At 37.8% G+C, this 14,562-nt stretch overlaps 1 protein-coding gene across 26 annotated transcripts in view; it reads right to left on the bottom strand.

Moving 5' to 3' along the window:
* MRTFB (myocardin related transcription factor B) overlaps positions 1 to 14,562 on the bottom strand; it is a 310,684-nt gene that overhangs the window by 135,528 nt on the left and 160,594 nt on the right. For 2 of the 26 annotated variants that reach the window (XM_077987087.1, XM_077987075.1), the window contains exon 3: positions 2,390 to 2,420. The exons of the other annotated variants lie outside the window; for them this stretch is intronic. The gene's annotated coding sequence lies outside the window, so the exon portion shown is untranslated. The remainder of the gene's footprint in view (positions 1 to 2,389; positions 2,421 to 14,562) is intronic. 26 annotated transcript variants of the gene reach the window in all.

Below are 14,562 nucleotides of genomic sequence, written 5' to 3'. Positions count from 1 at the left end.
GTTGCTATGAAATGAGTACACACGTTTTTGTGTGTATATATTTTTTCCATTCTCTTGGGTATACAGGTAAGAGTGGAATTGCTGAGTCACAGAGGAAGTCTATGTGTAACTATTTGAGAGAATGCCCAACTGTTGTTCACAGTGACTATACCATTTTACATTCCCATCAGCAAAAGTTGGGGTTCCAACTTCTCCACATCCTCTTCTTTTCTTTTTTTTTTTTTTTTAAATTATAGGTATCCTTGTGAATGTAAAGTGGTATCTCATTGTGGTTTTGATTTGCAGTTCCCTAATGACTAATGATGCTGAGTTTCTTTTCATGTCTTATTGGCCATTTACATATCTTATTTAGAGAAATACCCATTTTTATATAGGGTGACTGACTTGTCTTTTCATTGTTGAGTTAGAACAGTTCTTTCTTTCATTGTATGTAAGTCTAATGGATACTAGATCCTTATAGATTTGCAAATATTTTCTCCCATTCTGTGGGCTGACTTTTCATTTCCTGAAAATTAAAAAAAAAAAATTTTAATTTTGATTAAGTCAAATTTTTCCATTTTTTTCTTTGGTTGCTTGTACTTTTGATATCATACCTAAGAAACCATCAACAAATGCACATCCGTGAACTTTTGCATCTATTCACAATTCTGGTCACGCTATCCTAAATTAGCTAAAACACAGTTTAACTACATTCTCTTAAGCATGAGATTGTGATTGCCTCACCTACTGATGAGGCTCTTATTAATTTGGTTTGAATTTATATTAGATGAATTTTGAAATCCTTTTCCACAACAGAGACAGTATAGTATAGGGTATCAGTTCAGAGTTCATGTTTTGGAGTTAGATATGGGGACAAAACCCAGCACTATCACTAATAAATTATATGAACTTGAGCAATGTATAACATCAACAAAGCTTAATTCTCCATATATAAGCTTGGGTCATTGTACACTGACATGGTTTGGCTGTGTCCCCACCCAAATCTCACCTTGAATTTTAGTTCCCATAATCCCCACGTGTCATGGGAGGGACCCAGTAATTGAATCCTGGGGGCAGTTACCCTCATGCTGCTGTTCTTGTGACAGTGACTTCTCATGAGATCTGATAATTTTATAAGGTGTTTTTCTCTCTTTGCTCACTGTTCCCTCTCCTGCTGTTCAGTGAAGAAGGATGTGTTTGCTTCCCCTTCCACCATGATTGTATAAGTATTCCAAGGCCTCCCCAGCGCCATGCTCTTAGCCAGTCTTGGGTATGTCTTTATTAGCAGCATGAGAATGAACTAATACAGTAACTAACTCATGGATTATTATACAGATTAAATGTACACATACAAGTAGCTACTATTATAGTGCTTTCACCAATCAAAACGAATTTTCATGTATACAGTATTGGCAAAACTCTGAAAGTTTAATAACACACATCACTGGCAAGTCTGGGCTATAACTCACGTATGAGAGGAATATAAATTTTCTCTTTGTAGAGAAAAATTTGCCAGCATCTATTAAAATTACAAATGCATTAATCCTTTGACCCAGGAACTGATTTTCTAGGAATTTATATATTCAGAATGAACCTGCAGGTAGCAAATCCTCTTCCCAAGGGTAGTGTAAAACAGGACAAAATTGTCAAAAAACAATGGTTTCAGAACTCCAGAAATTGACAAAAGGCATAAAACAAGAGAAGTGTTTATTTTAGACAAAACGACTGACCCCTTAGTAAAAACAAAGGATTCTGTGGCATTTGCAAATCAATTATTTGATAATGACTTGTATCCAGAATATAAAGAAAAAAAGATAAAAACCCCAATTTAAAAATGGGCAAAGGATTTGAATTAACATTTCACTAGGCCAGATGCAGTGGCTCACACCTGTAATCCCAGCAGCTTGGGAGGCCGAGGCGGGCAGATTACTGGAGGCCAGTAGTGCAACACCAGCCTAGTGAACATAGCAAAATCCCATCTCTACTAAAAATACAAAAAAATTAGCTGGGCCTGGTGGTGCAAGCCTGTGTTCCCAGCTACTCAGGAGGCTGAGGCAGGAGAATCGCTTGAATACTGGAAGCAGAGGCTGCAGTGAGCCAAGATCGCACCACTGCACTCATGCCTGGGCAACAGAGCGAAACTCCATCTCAAAAAACAAACAAAAACCATTTCACTAAAGAAGACATATGCATAACTAATAAGTACATGAAAAAATGTTCAATGTAATCAGTTATTAGGGAAATGCAATTAAAACCTACTGGTGGGTTCGAGGTACTAAAAAGACAGATAAAAGCAAGTGCTGACAAAGATGTGGAGAAACAGGAACCCCAGCACAGCACTAGTGAGGATGTAAAACACTACTTTGGAAAATCGGCTGGCATTTCCGTAAAATGTCAAACATAATCTTACCATATGATCCAGCAATCCCACTCCTAGGTATCTACCAAAGAGAAATAAAAACATATGTCCATCCAAAAATTTGCAGGCAAATGTTCATAGCAGCATAATTTGAAAGAGGCAAAACTTTAAATGTCCATCAACTAGTGAATGGATAAACAAAATGTGGTATATCCTAATGAAATAATATTTAGCAACAAAATGGAAAGAAATAATGATACAACATGGATGAAATTTTAAGACTCAAAAGTGATGATGGTACAAACTCTAAATTTACCAAAAAAAAAATCAAATTTTATACTTTAAATAAGTGACTCTTATGGTATGTAAATGACACCTCAATAAGGCTGCTTTACAAAAAGATATTTTCTATCTGTGTGCAAATGTTCCTAACAGCTATGTTCATAATAGACCCCAAACTGGAAACAACCCAAATGACCTAAACGGATTGGAATAAACAACTATGGCACATGCATCCAATGGAACACTACTGAGTAATAAGAGGAATGAACTACTGATAGCTAAACAACATGGCCTGAATCTCAAACACATTATGCTAACTGAAAGAAGTTGTACTCAAAGGGCTTCAATACTTGGACATGCTGGAAAAGCCAAAGCTACAGGGACAGAGAACAGAGTAATGGCTGCCAGGAGTGCGGCTGACAACAAGGGGATTTTTGGGTGATAGAACTGTTTTATATTTTGGTTGTGGTGGTTACGTGTCTCTGTGTCTTTGTCAAAACCTAGAACTTATGCCAAAAATAGTGAATTTGATGATACACAAATTACAAATAATTAAAACAATGATACTGTCCAAGATTATTGTGATATGGTTTTTAATAGCAAATTAGTAGAAATAACTCTAGCCACGATCAATAGGAGATGGGTTAAATCGTTGTACATTCATACAATATAATACTATGCAGTTATAAGTATGAATGAGGACGCTCTCTCCAGGTGATACTGATACGGAAAGATATCTAAGATCTGTTGCTAATGAAAGCAGGGGGTTAACTTGGTCAGGTCTGCCTGCCCTGCTTGCTTTTGGTCACCTGCTTTTTATTGCTGTTGCTGTTGTTTTCCTTTTTCTAAGAAGCTGAAGGCCGCAGTGGGTGAAGGCTTTACTGCTAAACACTGAAACTTCACTGGCTATGTTATAGATAACATCATAGGTCATCATAGTAATGGCCATTTCAGTTGTTTTCCAGGAATTTGGGCCAGCTCCTGTCCAGTTCCAACTGGTTGAGACCACCAATCCTTCAACTGGGCCTGTGTTAAGAGCCTAAGAGGTGACCTTTTGAGGTCGGGGTGGGGGAAAACTCCACTCTTAGATCATGCTAACGCCACTTTTGGCACATATGTCCTATGAAATGGCATGAAACCCAACTACACTTGCACAGAATGAACCTCTTACTTCATTTTCCCCCATGCCTTAGACTACCTCACATCCTCAACTATAAATATCCCTAAGCCTTATCTTCAGGGAGGTGGTTTTGAGAGCTGTTCTCCCGTCTCCTTGCTCAGCAGCCTTGAGAATAAATCTTTTCTCTTTTGCAAAACCCAAGTCACAGTAATTAACTTACTGCATGCAGACAGTTATACATATATTCAGTTTTGCTAAAATGAATATATGCTAAAATGACACCCTGGACAAAGACATAGGAAAGACTTGGACTTGGCCAGTAACACCAGTGAATTAGAAAAGGGGAAAAGAAGAATATATATATATTTACTTTTGCTAAAAATGACACCCTGGAGAAAGAGGAAAGGAGTAGAGTGGTTCTCAGCTGTGTGTGAGCAGGAGTGGGATGGTGCAATGGAGTGGTCACTGGCCAAGGCTGGAGTGGATTTTAGTCTTTTTTTTTTTTTTTTTTTGAGATGGAGTCTCACTTTGTTCCCCAGGCTGGAGTGCAGTGGCCCGATCTCGGCTCACTGCCATCTCGGCTCCCGGGTTCATGTCATTCTCCTGCCTCAGCCTCCCAAGTAGCTGGGACTACAGGCGCCCACCACCACGCCCGGAATTTTTTTTGTATTTTTAGTAGAGATGGGGTTTCACCACGCTAGCCAGGATAGTCTCAATCTCCTGACCTCATGATCCACCCACCTCTGGCGTAAGACAAAGGTACTTACTAAGCCCGGCCCTTAGTCTTGTTATCTTTGAATGTGTGAATGTGTTGTTTATGCTTAAAAAGCATACAATTTAAGGCTGAAAATCTTTTTGAATATTGTTCCATTTTGTAATATCTTCACTCCGTTTTGTATCATCTGAAATTTGTTTGCCTTTTGCATATTCATCTTAGTAACTGATGAAAATACTGAACTAAAGCAATCCTTGCACAAACTAATAAAAATCTTTAATAAATGGATGTTAATCCATTATTCTGCACCATCCCAGCTTCACAAATTACAAAAATCATGACTATGGGCAAGTTAGTTGACCCCCCAAGCCTCTTTGACAAATGAGTATAAATAATATATCCCTTGCACAGTGCAAATTAAGTGAGATACTATATGTCAGGTGTTTGGAATTACACTTGGCTGTGAGAAACCATTAAAAAATTGCTCATTGGCTTCATTTGTAGCTACGGTTGTTTCCTGGATGAAGTATTCACTTAACGATCATAGTATTTAGCTCCTGTTTCAGGAGAGACCTTGTTAAATCAGAACTGTGATGGTTAAAGTTTTCTCCTCTGTTGTCAGACTGCTTGGGTTCAAATTCCAGCTGTGAAATTTTCTAGCTGGTGGGCAAGTTACTTAAAGTTTCAAAGCCACAGCATCTTTTAGTTAAAGCTGGGGGTGACAAAGGTACTTATTTCACAGGATTGATGGGAGAAGTGAAGAGATAATAGATGTGAGGTGCACAGCAGAGCTATGAATAAATCAGTAAATGTCAATAACGTCAGCAATTAGTGTTATTATTCTGTCTACCACATTCTTGGTTTCCTGAATCGATTATGTGAAATAATATAAAAAGTATAACATTATTATTTTAAAAAATTTAACACCCTTTCTAGCTTGTCTTGACTTTCTAATTAAACTTCAAACTTCCAAATAAAAAAACTTTATTTCTACCAACTGTTCTGACACACACAGAAAAATATTCTGATGAATAAATGATAACAGGGTTTTAAAGTTTTCGTAGCCCAGGCATAATACAGGTTAGCTCTTAAAGTAACAGAGGCTGAAATTAATATTTATATTTTGCATTGTTTTCTCCAATATTTGGGATTTAACAGACATTTGGATTTCTAGGTATCTGGCAACATAACATGGCTATACATATAAACTAACGTTTTTTTAAAAAGAAAAAAAAAACCCTCTGGCTTTTAGAGAGTGGGTATTGTTTCTAAAGTTACTTCTTGAAACTAGGGACCCAAACTAATCTTAGTGAATTAAGAATTTCCTAAGGTTTTATTTTCTAAAGTTCAATCAGTAAAATAAATTTCTCCATGTACTTTTTATTCCTTACTACATTATCTCTTTAGCTTTTCTTTAGAGTAGCCAGAGAAGTTAATAAGTTTGAGTTTAGTCCTTGAAAGTAATTATTCAGGGTTACAATTTCTGTGCTGGAAACGACTAAACTAAGGAAGGGGAGGGCAGCTCAGGTTTCTGTGTTCCGTAAACTCTTTGTTTTCCAAGCAGCATTATTTTAATTATTTCCTATAAATACATCGTTGTCCTTAAGATAAATATTTTTCAGATAAAGATGAAAAATTGTTAACCATCACTTGTAAAATCCCTTGGAAATGACCTCAGCATATTATAAACCTCAGAAAGACGTAAAGTACAAAAACCCATCTGCCAAATAAGAAAAGCAACCACTGCCAACAATTTCATAAAACAAGTTATTCCAAAAAGAAAAAGATTTAGAAGGTTTTATCAGATGAGTGGAAACAATATGTTTACAAAATTTCTGGGAGATACTGTAAAAAACTACAACTGGAAAAACTGAGGTGCTTGCTAGAGAAGAGTCTGCTCACCCTCACCCATCCCTACTGCTAAACGCAGCACCTCTGAGGGTTCCCCTACAAGCTGCCCACTCCAGCTGACATAACCATTCTGTTTGCCAGGCTAGATTGCCATTAAACCGAATTCAGATTTTCTCTGAAATCTAAGATGAGACCTCAAGCCCACAGTATTTACCCCCAGGAATTTTGCCCATGAAACAGAAATGGTCGTGCCGGAGGGGCTGGCAGCAGGTGTGCTTCGTGCTACATTTGCACATACCCTTGCCGAGGTGGTCTCAAGAAAGGCAGAGGCAGTTGCAGCCAGCCCACATCTCTGAGAGAGACAACAGCAAGCATTCATTCATATTAATGTAAGATCCCAGTCTCTTTCTCTTGAGCACACTGGACAGCAAGCAATCAGAACCATTATTACTGCACTAGTGAAAGACAATATGCCAACCTTAATCTGCAGGCTGCAGCCAAGGATTCCAGTGGGGTCTTTATTTGAAGTTCTAAGGAAATTCTACTAGGTATCAAAGTACAAAAGAAAACGCAGATTTCAGTTTTGAACAACTCAACCCTATACACCAGCAAGGTATGCAGAAAACACAAAGGAAAATATATAACAGGAAATAGTGTAGTGGTTAAAAAATATTTTAATAGGGAAAAAAACTGAAAACAACCTACTGCCCATCAGTAGGGTTAATAAATGTTAATACTCATTCCTTCTGAAACTGTTCCAAACAATAGAAAAAGAGGGAATCCTCCCTAACTCATTTTATGAGGCCAGTATCATCCTGATACCAAAACCTGGCAGAGACACAACAAAAAAAGAAAATTTCTGGCCAATATCCCTGATGAACATCAATGCAAAAGTCCTCAATAAAATACTGGCAAACCAAATCCAGCAGCACATCAAAAAGCTTATCCACCACGATTAAGTCAGCTTCATCCCTGGGATGCAAGGCTGGTTCAACATATGCAAATCAATAAACATAATCCATCACATAAACAGAACCAATGACAAAAACCACATGATTATCTCAATAGATGCAGAAAATGCCTTCAACAAAATTGAACACTCCTTCATGCTAAAAACTCTCAATAAGCTAGGTATTGATGGACCATATCTCAAAATATTAAGAGCTATTTATGACAAATCCACAGCCAATATTATACCGAATGGGCAAAAACTGGAAGCATTCCCTCTGAAAACTGGCACAAGACAAGGATGCCCTCTCTCACCACTCCTATTCAACACAGTTTTGGAAGTTCTGGCTGGGGCAATCAGGCAAGAGAAAGAAATAAAGGGTATTCGAATAGGAAAAGAAGAAGTCAAATTGTCTCTGTTTGCAGATAACATGATTATATATTTAGAAAACCCCATCATATCAGCCCAAAATCTCCTTAAGCTGATAAGCAACTTCAGCAAAGTCTCACGATACAAAATCAATGTGCAAAAATCACAAGTATTCCTATACACCAATAACAGACAAACAGATAGCCAAATCATGAGTGAACTCCCATTCACAATTGCTACTAAAAGAATAAAACACCTAGGAATATAACTTACAAGGGATGTGAGGGCCCTTTTCAAGGAGAACTACAAACCACTGCTCAAGGAAATAAGAGAGGACAAAAACAAATGGAAAAACATTCCATGCTCATGGATAGGAAGAATCAATATCGTGAAAATGGCCATAATGCCCAAAGTAATTTATAGATTCACTGCTATTCCCATCAAGCTACCATTGACTTTCTTCACAAAATTGGAAAAAACTACTTTAAACTTCATATGGAACCCAAAAAGAGCCTTCATAGACAAGACAATCCTAAGCCAAAAGAACAAAGTTGGAGGCATCGCACTACCTGACTTCAAACTATATGACAGGGCTAGTAACCAAAACAGCATGGTACTGGTACCAAAACAGAGATACAGACCAATGGAACAGAACAGAGGCCTCAGAAATAACACCACACATCTACAACCATCTGACCTTTGACAAAGCTACACAAACAAGCAATGGGGAAAGGATTCCCTATTTAATAAATGGGGCTAGGAAAACTAGCTAGCCATATGCAGAAAACTGAAACTGGACCCCTTCCTTACACCTTACACAAAAATTAACTCAAGATAGATTAAAGACTTAAATGTACGACCTAAAACCATAAAAATCCTAGAAGAAAACCTAGGCAATACCATTCAGGACACAGGCATGGGCAAAGACTTCACGTCTAAAACACCAAAAGCAATGGCAACAAAAGCCAAAATTGACAAATGGGATCTAATTAAACTAAAGAGCTTCTGAACAGCAAAAGAAATTATCATCAAAGTGAACACGCAACCTACAGAATGAGAGAAAATTTTTGCAATCCATCCATCTGACAAAGGGCTAATATCCAGAATCTACAAAAAAACTTGAACAAATTTACAAGAAAAAACAACCCCATCAAAAAGTGAGCAAAGGGTAAAGAACAGACACTTCTCAAAAGAAGACATTTATGCAGCCAACAAACATGAAAAAATGCTCATCATCACTGGTCATTAGAGACATGCAAATCAAAACCACAATGAGATACCATCTCACGCCAGTTAGACTGGCAATCATCAAAAAGTCAGGAAACAACAGATGCTGGAGAGGATGTGGAGAAATAGGAACGCTTCCTACACTGTTGGTGGGAGTATAAATTAGTTCAACCATTGTGTAAGACAGTGTAGCTATTCCTTAAGGATCTAGAACTAGAAATACTATTTGACCCAGCAATCCCACTACTGTGTATATACCCAAAGGATTATAAATCATTCTACTATAAAGATACATGCACACGTATGTTTACTGTGGCACTATTCACAATAGCAAAGACTTGGAACCAACCCAAATGTCCATCAATGATAGACTGGATAAAGAAAATGTGGCATATATATACCACGGAATACTATGCAGCCATAAAAAAGGATGAGTTCATGTCCTTTGCAGGGACATGGATGAAGCTGGAAACCATCACTCTCAGCAAACTAACATAAGAACAGACAACCAAACACTGCATGTTCTCACTTGTAAGTGGGAGCTGCACAATGAGGACACATGGACATGGAGGGGAACATCACACACTGGGGCCTGTTGCAGGGGCTAAGGAAGGGATAACATTAGGAGAAATACCTAATGTAGGTGATGGGTTGATGAGTGCAGCAAACCACCATGGCACGTGTATACCCATGTAACAAAACTGCACGTTCTACACATGTACCCCAGAACTTAAAGTATAATAAAAAAATAAAATAAATGTTGGTACATTAATTCCACTGAAATTATGCTATAACTTAAAGAAAAAAAAAAAGACAGATCTATATGTACTGAAAGGGGAAAATGTCCATGATACATAATTAAACAGAAAAAGTTAACTGCTGAACAGAATGTCCTATGTGTATATATATAACATTTACACAGAAAGAACAAGAGAAAGAATGGGACAGGCAGGGACAGTGCAGGCAGGCTGGCAGGCTGCATGCCAAAGCAACGGAGAGAGAAGGTGAGAAAAAAGGGACAGAGCAGAGGTCAAAGAGAGAAGAAAGTCAGGAGGCTGGTAGAGAGTGACAGAAAATGTACACACCCAACTGGCTATCTCTGAGTATACCATACAGTAGCTACTTGCCACATGTGTCTACTTAAATACAAATCAATTACAATTAAATTAAAATAAACAATTCAGTTCTACAATTGCACCTGTCACATTTTAAGGGTCTGACGGCCACATATGGTTAATGGTTACTATACTGATGGTACAGAATAGAACATTTCCATCATTGCAGAAAATTCTACTGGGGAGTTCTACTCTATACCCTTTGGTATTGCGTCAAATTTTTACAATGAGCATGTGCTACCTTTACAGTCTGCAAAGAGAATAAAGACATTTCCAATTTGAAAAAAACAAAAACAAAAACACGTTCAGGGCTTTTCCCCTCATTCTGCATCTCTTTTAATACCTCCTTTTCAAACACCAACAGAAGCACTAGAGTTTTCATAAGGGCTTAAGAATCTAAGCAGTAGTCAATTTTTTCTAAGTTATTTAATTTTTACTGACTCAATTCTACTTAATAAGAGTTCAAACGTCACCAAAATAAGGAATACAACAATATACACTTGGAGCATCGTGACATCGTTCTTGTTCTTTAAAACAGAAAAAAAGGTCGTATTACTCATTCTCAGCAGAAGCGGGAGTGGTTGACAGAAACCCCTTACAGTTTAGACAAACATTTTAAATGGAAGCTTTTCTTCAAAAGAATAATGGCACTTAAAAATAGCATTCATTTTTTTTTCTGATTCAATTCAGTACAAAGTAGAAAGGCGAAAAAATAAGCCTTACGCTCAATGTAGAAACACACACACACACACACACACACATTAACTGAAAAAGAAAACAACAATGCTAAGAACCAGCTTTCAAATGAAGACTATAACACCAAAGCAAAGAAGACTCATAATAACCAGTTTTAAAGACTTTCTGATGTAAGAGAAGTTTGAGGTGAGGTTTTAAGAGAGCAACAGTTTAAAGAAGAGTTAAAAGACTTCTGGAAAAAATACATTATACATACATATGAGTTTATGCGGAATGCACAAACAACTTCTTGAGACCCGAAATCTCCTTTTAAAAAACCACTCACTGCTGCTGCAAGATTATAGCCCAGGCCCTACTGCTGTATCTACCAGCACGCAGTGACCCATGGTCCCACAGACAGACCTAACCTGTGTCCTCAAAGTTCTCCTAAAAGCCCTCCACAAAATCAAGTCCACCTACTTTCCTAGCACAACCACCCGCTACTCTGTCTCCCACACACTAAGTTCCAATCATAACCATCCACTCAAGGTTCTTAACAGGGCCTTGGATAATGTATCAATATACAAAGCCACAGTGATTAAGATAGTGTGGAAATGACACAAGCATACATTATTTTAAAAGAATGTATTATAAAAAAATGAAGCAGCCCATGTATACTCAGGAAACTGAATACGTGATAAGGTGGCATCACAAATCAGAGAGGAAAAAGATAGACTATGCAATCAGTGACAATGGCTTGTGCAACCAGTTTATTCACATGGAAAATTTTCCATATCTTATATGCATATACAAAAATAAATTGCACATGGATTAGACCTAAACTGAAAAAAAAACAGAACAAACTTTTAGAAGAAAACATGGTAGGATCTCTTTATGACCCCAAAGTACTTAGAGAACGGAAGGATTAAACATGATGCAAAAAGTATTAACCATAAATGAACAGACTGACAAGTATGACTTGATTATAATGTGAAACTGGCAACCAACAAAGCATACCACAAAGTGGAAAGATAAGCCACGATGGAGAACATACTTGAAATATGGAAAACAGGAAATGGAAAATCTCAATAAAAGGTTAATCTGAAGGCCGGGCGCGGTGGCTCAAGCCTGTAATCCCAGCACTTTGGGAGGCCGAGACGGGCGGATCACGAGGTCAGGAGATCAAGACCATCCTGGCTAACACGGTGAAACCCCGTCTCTACTAAAAAATACAAAAAACTAGCCGGGCAAGGTGGCGGGCGCCTGTAGTCCCAGCTACTCGGGAGGCTGAGGCAGGAGAATGGCGTGAACCCGGGCGGCGGAGCTTGCAGTGAGCTGAGATCGGGCCACTGCACTCCAGCTTGGGCGACAGAGCGAGACTCCGTCTCAAAAAAAAAAAAAAAAAAAAAAAAAAAAGGTTAATCTGAAATATATAAGGATATAAACATACATAAGAAAAAAATACAAAAGAAAAACTGACAAGTCCCAAAAGAGGAAATGGAAACAGCCAAATAAACATAAGAAGTGATGCCCAAATTCACTAGAAATGAAGGAAATGTACTATTTCACATAGGCAAAAATTTGAAAGTCTGACAGTACCAAGTCTTGGCAAGAACATGAAGCAACAGGAATTCTGAGACAGTGCTGTCAGGAGCCGAAACCTCAAAGCTGCTCTGGAGAATGATCTGGCAACGTCCAGTGAAGCTGAGGAAATGTAAGACCCTATGTGTCAGCTGTTCCACCTTCAGGTGCTGTTAAATTCAGTTTAGCCTAAAGCTGCTATGCAAGGCCATTATTTTAGACTAAACTCCTACACTAAGCCCCAACAGACCAAACCAACCAAAATACAATCACTTATACTAAATATGACATAATCAAACTAAAACTTAAAAAAAAAAAACAAGTTTGAAACAGACCAGATTTTGTTTTTCTCCTATAAACAAAAAATTCCAACAAAAAAAGGTTCCCTCTACTCTAACCCTTAAAAAAAATATTATCTGCAGTCCTTATTCGCACCTTGCAAAGTCCACTGGTCTACTATTTCCTAGTAAAATTTAAAACCAAAGTGACACTAATGCCTAAAGTTTTGGTCAATCTCTCAAAAGTGAAATTTTGAGAGACTGATTAAAAGGGAAAAACTACTAAATTTAATTTAGTCTAAACCTGCCTCATTACATATTTTAAATTCAGCTTAAAGGTTTCTCCATACATAAGAAACTATAACCTAGCTAAATACAAAAACAAACTATAACCTACTCTTGTGCCAATCACCTAGTTTCAGCCAATCAGAGGCAGTCAACTGTCAAACTATATTCAAATAAGACCAACACTGAACTATAATCAATCTGACTGTTTCTGTACCTCACTTCCATTTTCTGTATGGCACTTTTCTTTTTCTGTCCATAAATCTTCAACCACATGACTACACTAATCCTAGCTTCTCTAATCCTAGTCTAGTTTGGGGGCTGCCTGATCCACAAATTGTTCTTCATTCAATTAAATTCTATTATATTTAATTTGTCTAAGGTTTTTCTTTTAATAGTACAAACCCTAGAGAAGCTGTCAAACATGCACGAGACATGTACCACAATGTTGAAAATAACAAAAACCTCTCATTGACAGAAGAACGGATAAACTAGTATAGTCCTAAAATATCATACAACAAAACTGAAAGAATTACTGCTACACACATCTACATGGCTAAATCTCACACGAAAGGCTAAATGAAAAAAGCAATCCGCAGAAATACATATACAGTATGATACCCTACTATGCAAAGTTCAAAATCTTCAAACCAAATAATTGTTTTAATAATATACAAATAATATATAGTTTTTATATATATGGGTGTGCATATATATATGTAAATACTTACACTATCTCTCTCTGTCTCTCTCTCTCTCAATAGTGTATAAAAAGCATGCACCATGACATCTGGCTAATTTTTGTACTTTTTGTAGAGACAGGGTTTTGCCAGGTTGCCCAGACTGGTCTTGAACTCTTGAGCTCGAGCAATCGGCCCAACTCAGTCTCCCCAAAGTGCTGGGATGACAGGCATTAAGCCACCATGCCAGACCTCCCCCATCTTTTCACATGGGAGAGACAAATGCACACTTCAGGAAGATGGGGAGGTTTGGCACAGTGGCTTAACGCTGGTAATTCCAGCACTTTGGGAGGCTGAGGCAGGCAGATCGCTTGAGTTCAGGAGTCCAAGACCAGACTGGGCAAAATGGCAAAACCCCATCTATATAAAAAAAAAAAAAAAAATTACAAAAACTAGCTGGGTGTGGTGGTGCGTGCCTGTAGTCCCAGCTACTCAGGAGACTGAGGTGGGAGGATCACTTGAGCCTGGGAGGTGGAGTCGAGATCATGCTGCTGCACTCCAGCCTGGGTGACAGAATGAGACCCTGTCTCACAAAAAAGAAAAAAAAAAAAGAAGATGGGGAAATGCCATCTGGGAGAGGCACACGGGGAGAATCAACTCTATATGCAATGTTCTATTTTATTTTTTATCATTTTTTGTTTTAATGTAAATCAAAAGTAGCAAAATGTTAAGATTTGACTAAGCTAGGTGGAGGTTATATTATTCTCTATGTTTTTCTGTATTCATGAAATATTTCAAAGTATGAAGTAACATATTTTTAAAGAAAGAGAAAAAGGGGGAAGAGGCTGAAATTTACCAAAATGGTTGTCTCTTTATATTAAACCTATGAATGGCTTTTCTTTTTTCCTGTCTAGTCTTCCTGATTTTCTAACTTTTTTTTTCCCTATAAAGTCACCCCATGTACTTCTAATCCAGATTATTCTCCATCTCACTCCCAAAACCAACCATGCACTTTTCTGTCCCTTTGGTACAGAACTGAACACTGCAGCTGGCACCATCTCCTCCACTGGAATCCACGTTCTAGGAGGGACGGCCAC

The sequence above is a fragment of the Macaca mulatta genome, chromosome 20 (genome assembly GCF_049350105.2).
Source record: "Macaca mulatta isolate MMU2019108-1 chromosome 20, T2T-MMU8v2.0, whole genome shotgun sequence".
Classification (NCBI taxonomy): domain Eukaryota; kingdom Metazoa; phylum Chordata; class Mammalia; order Primates; family Cercopithecidae; genus Macaca; species Macaca mulatta.
Note: the sequence above shows the minus strand (reverse complement) of the source record. Positions and strands in the feature narration are given on the sequence as shown.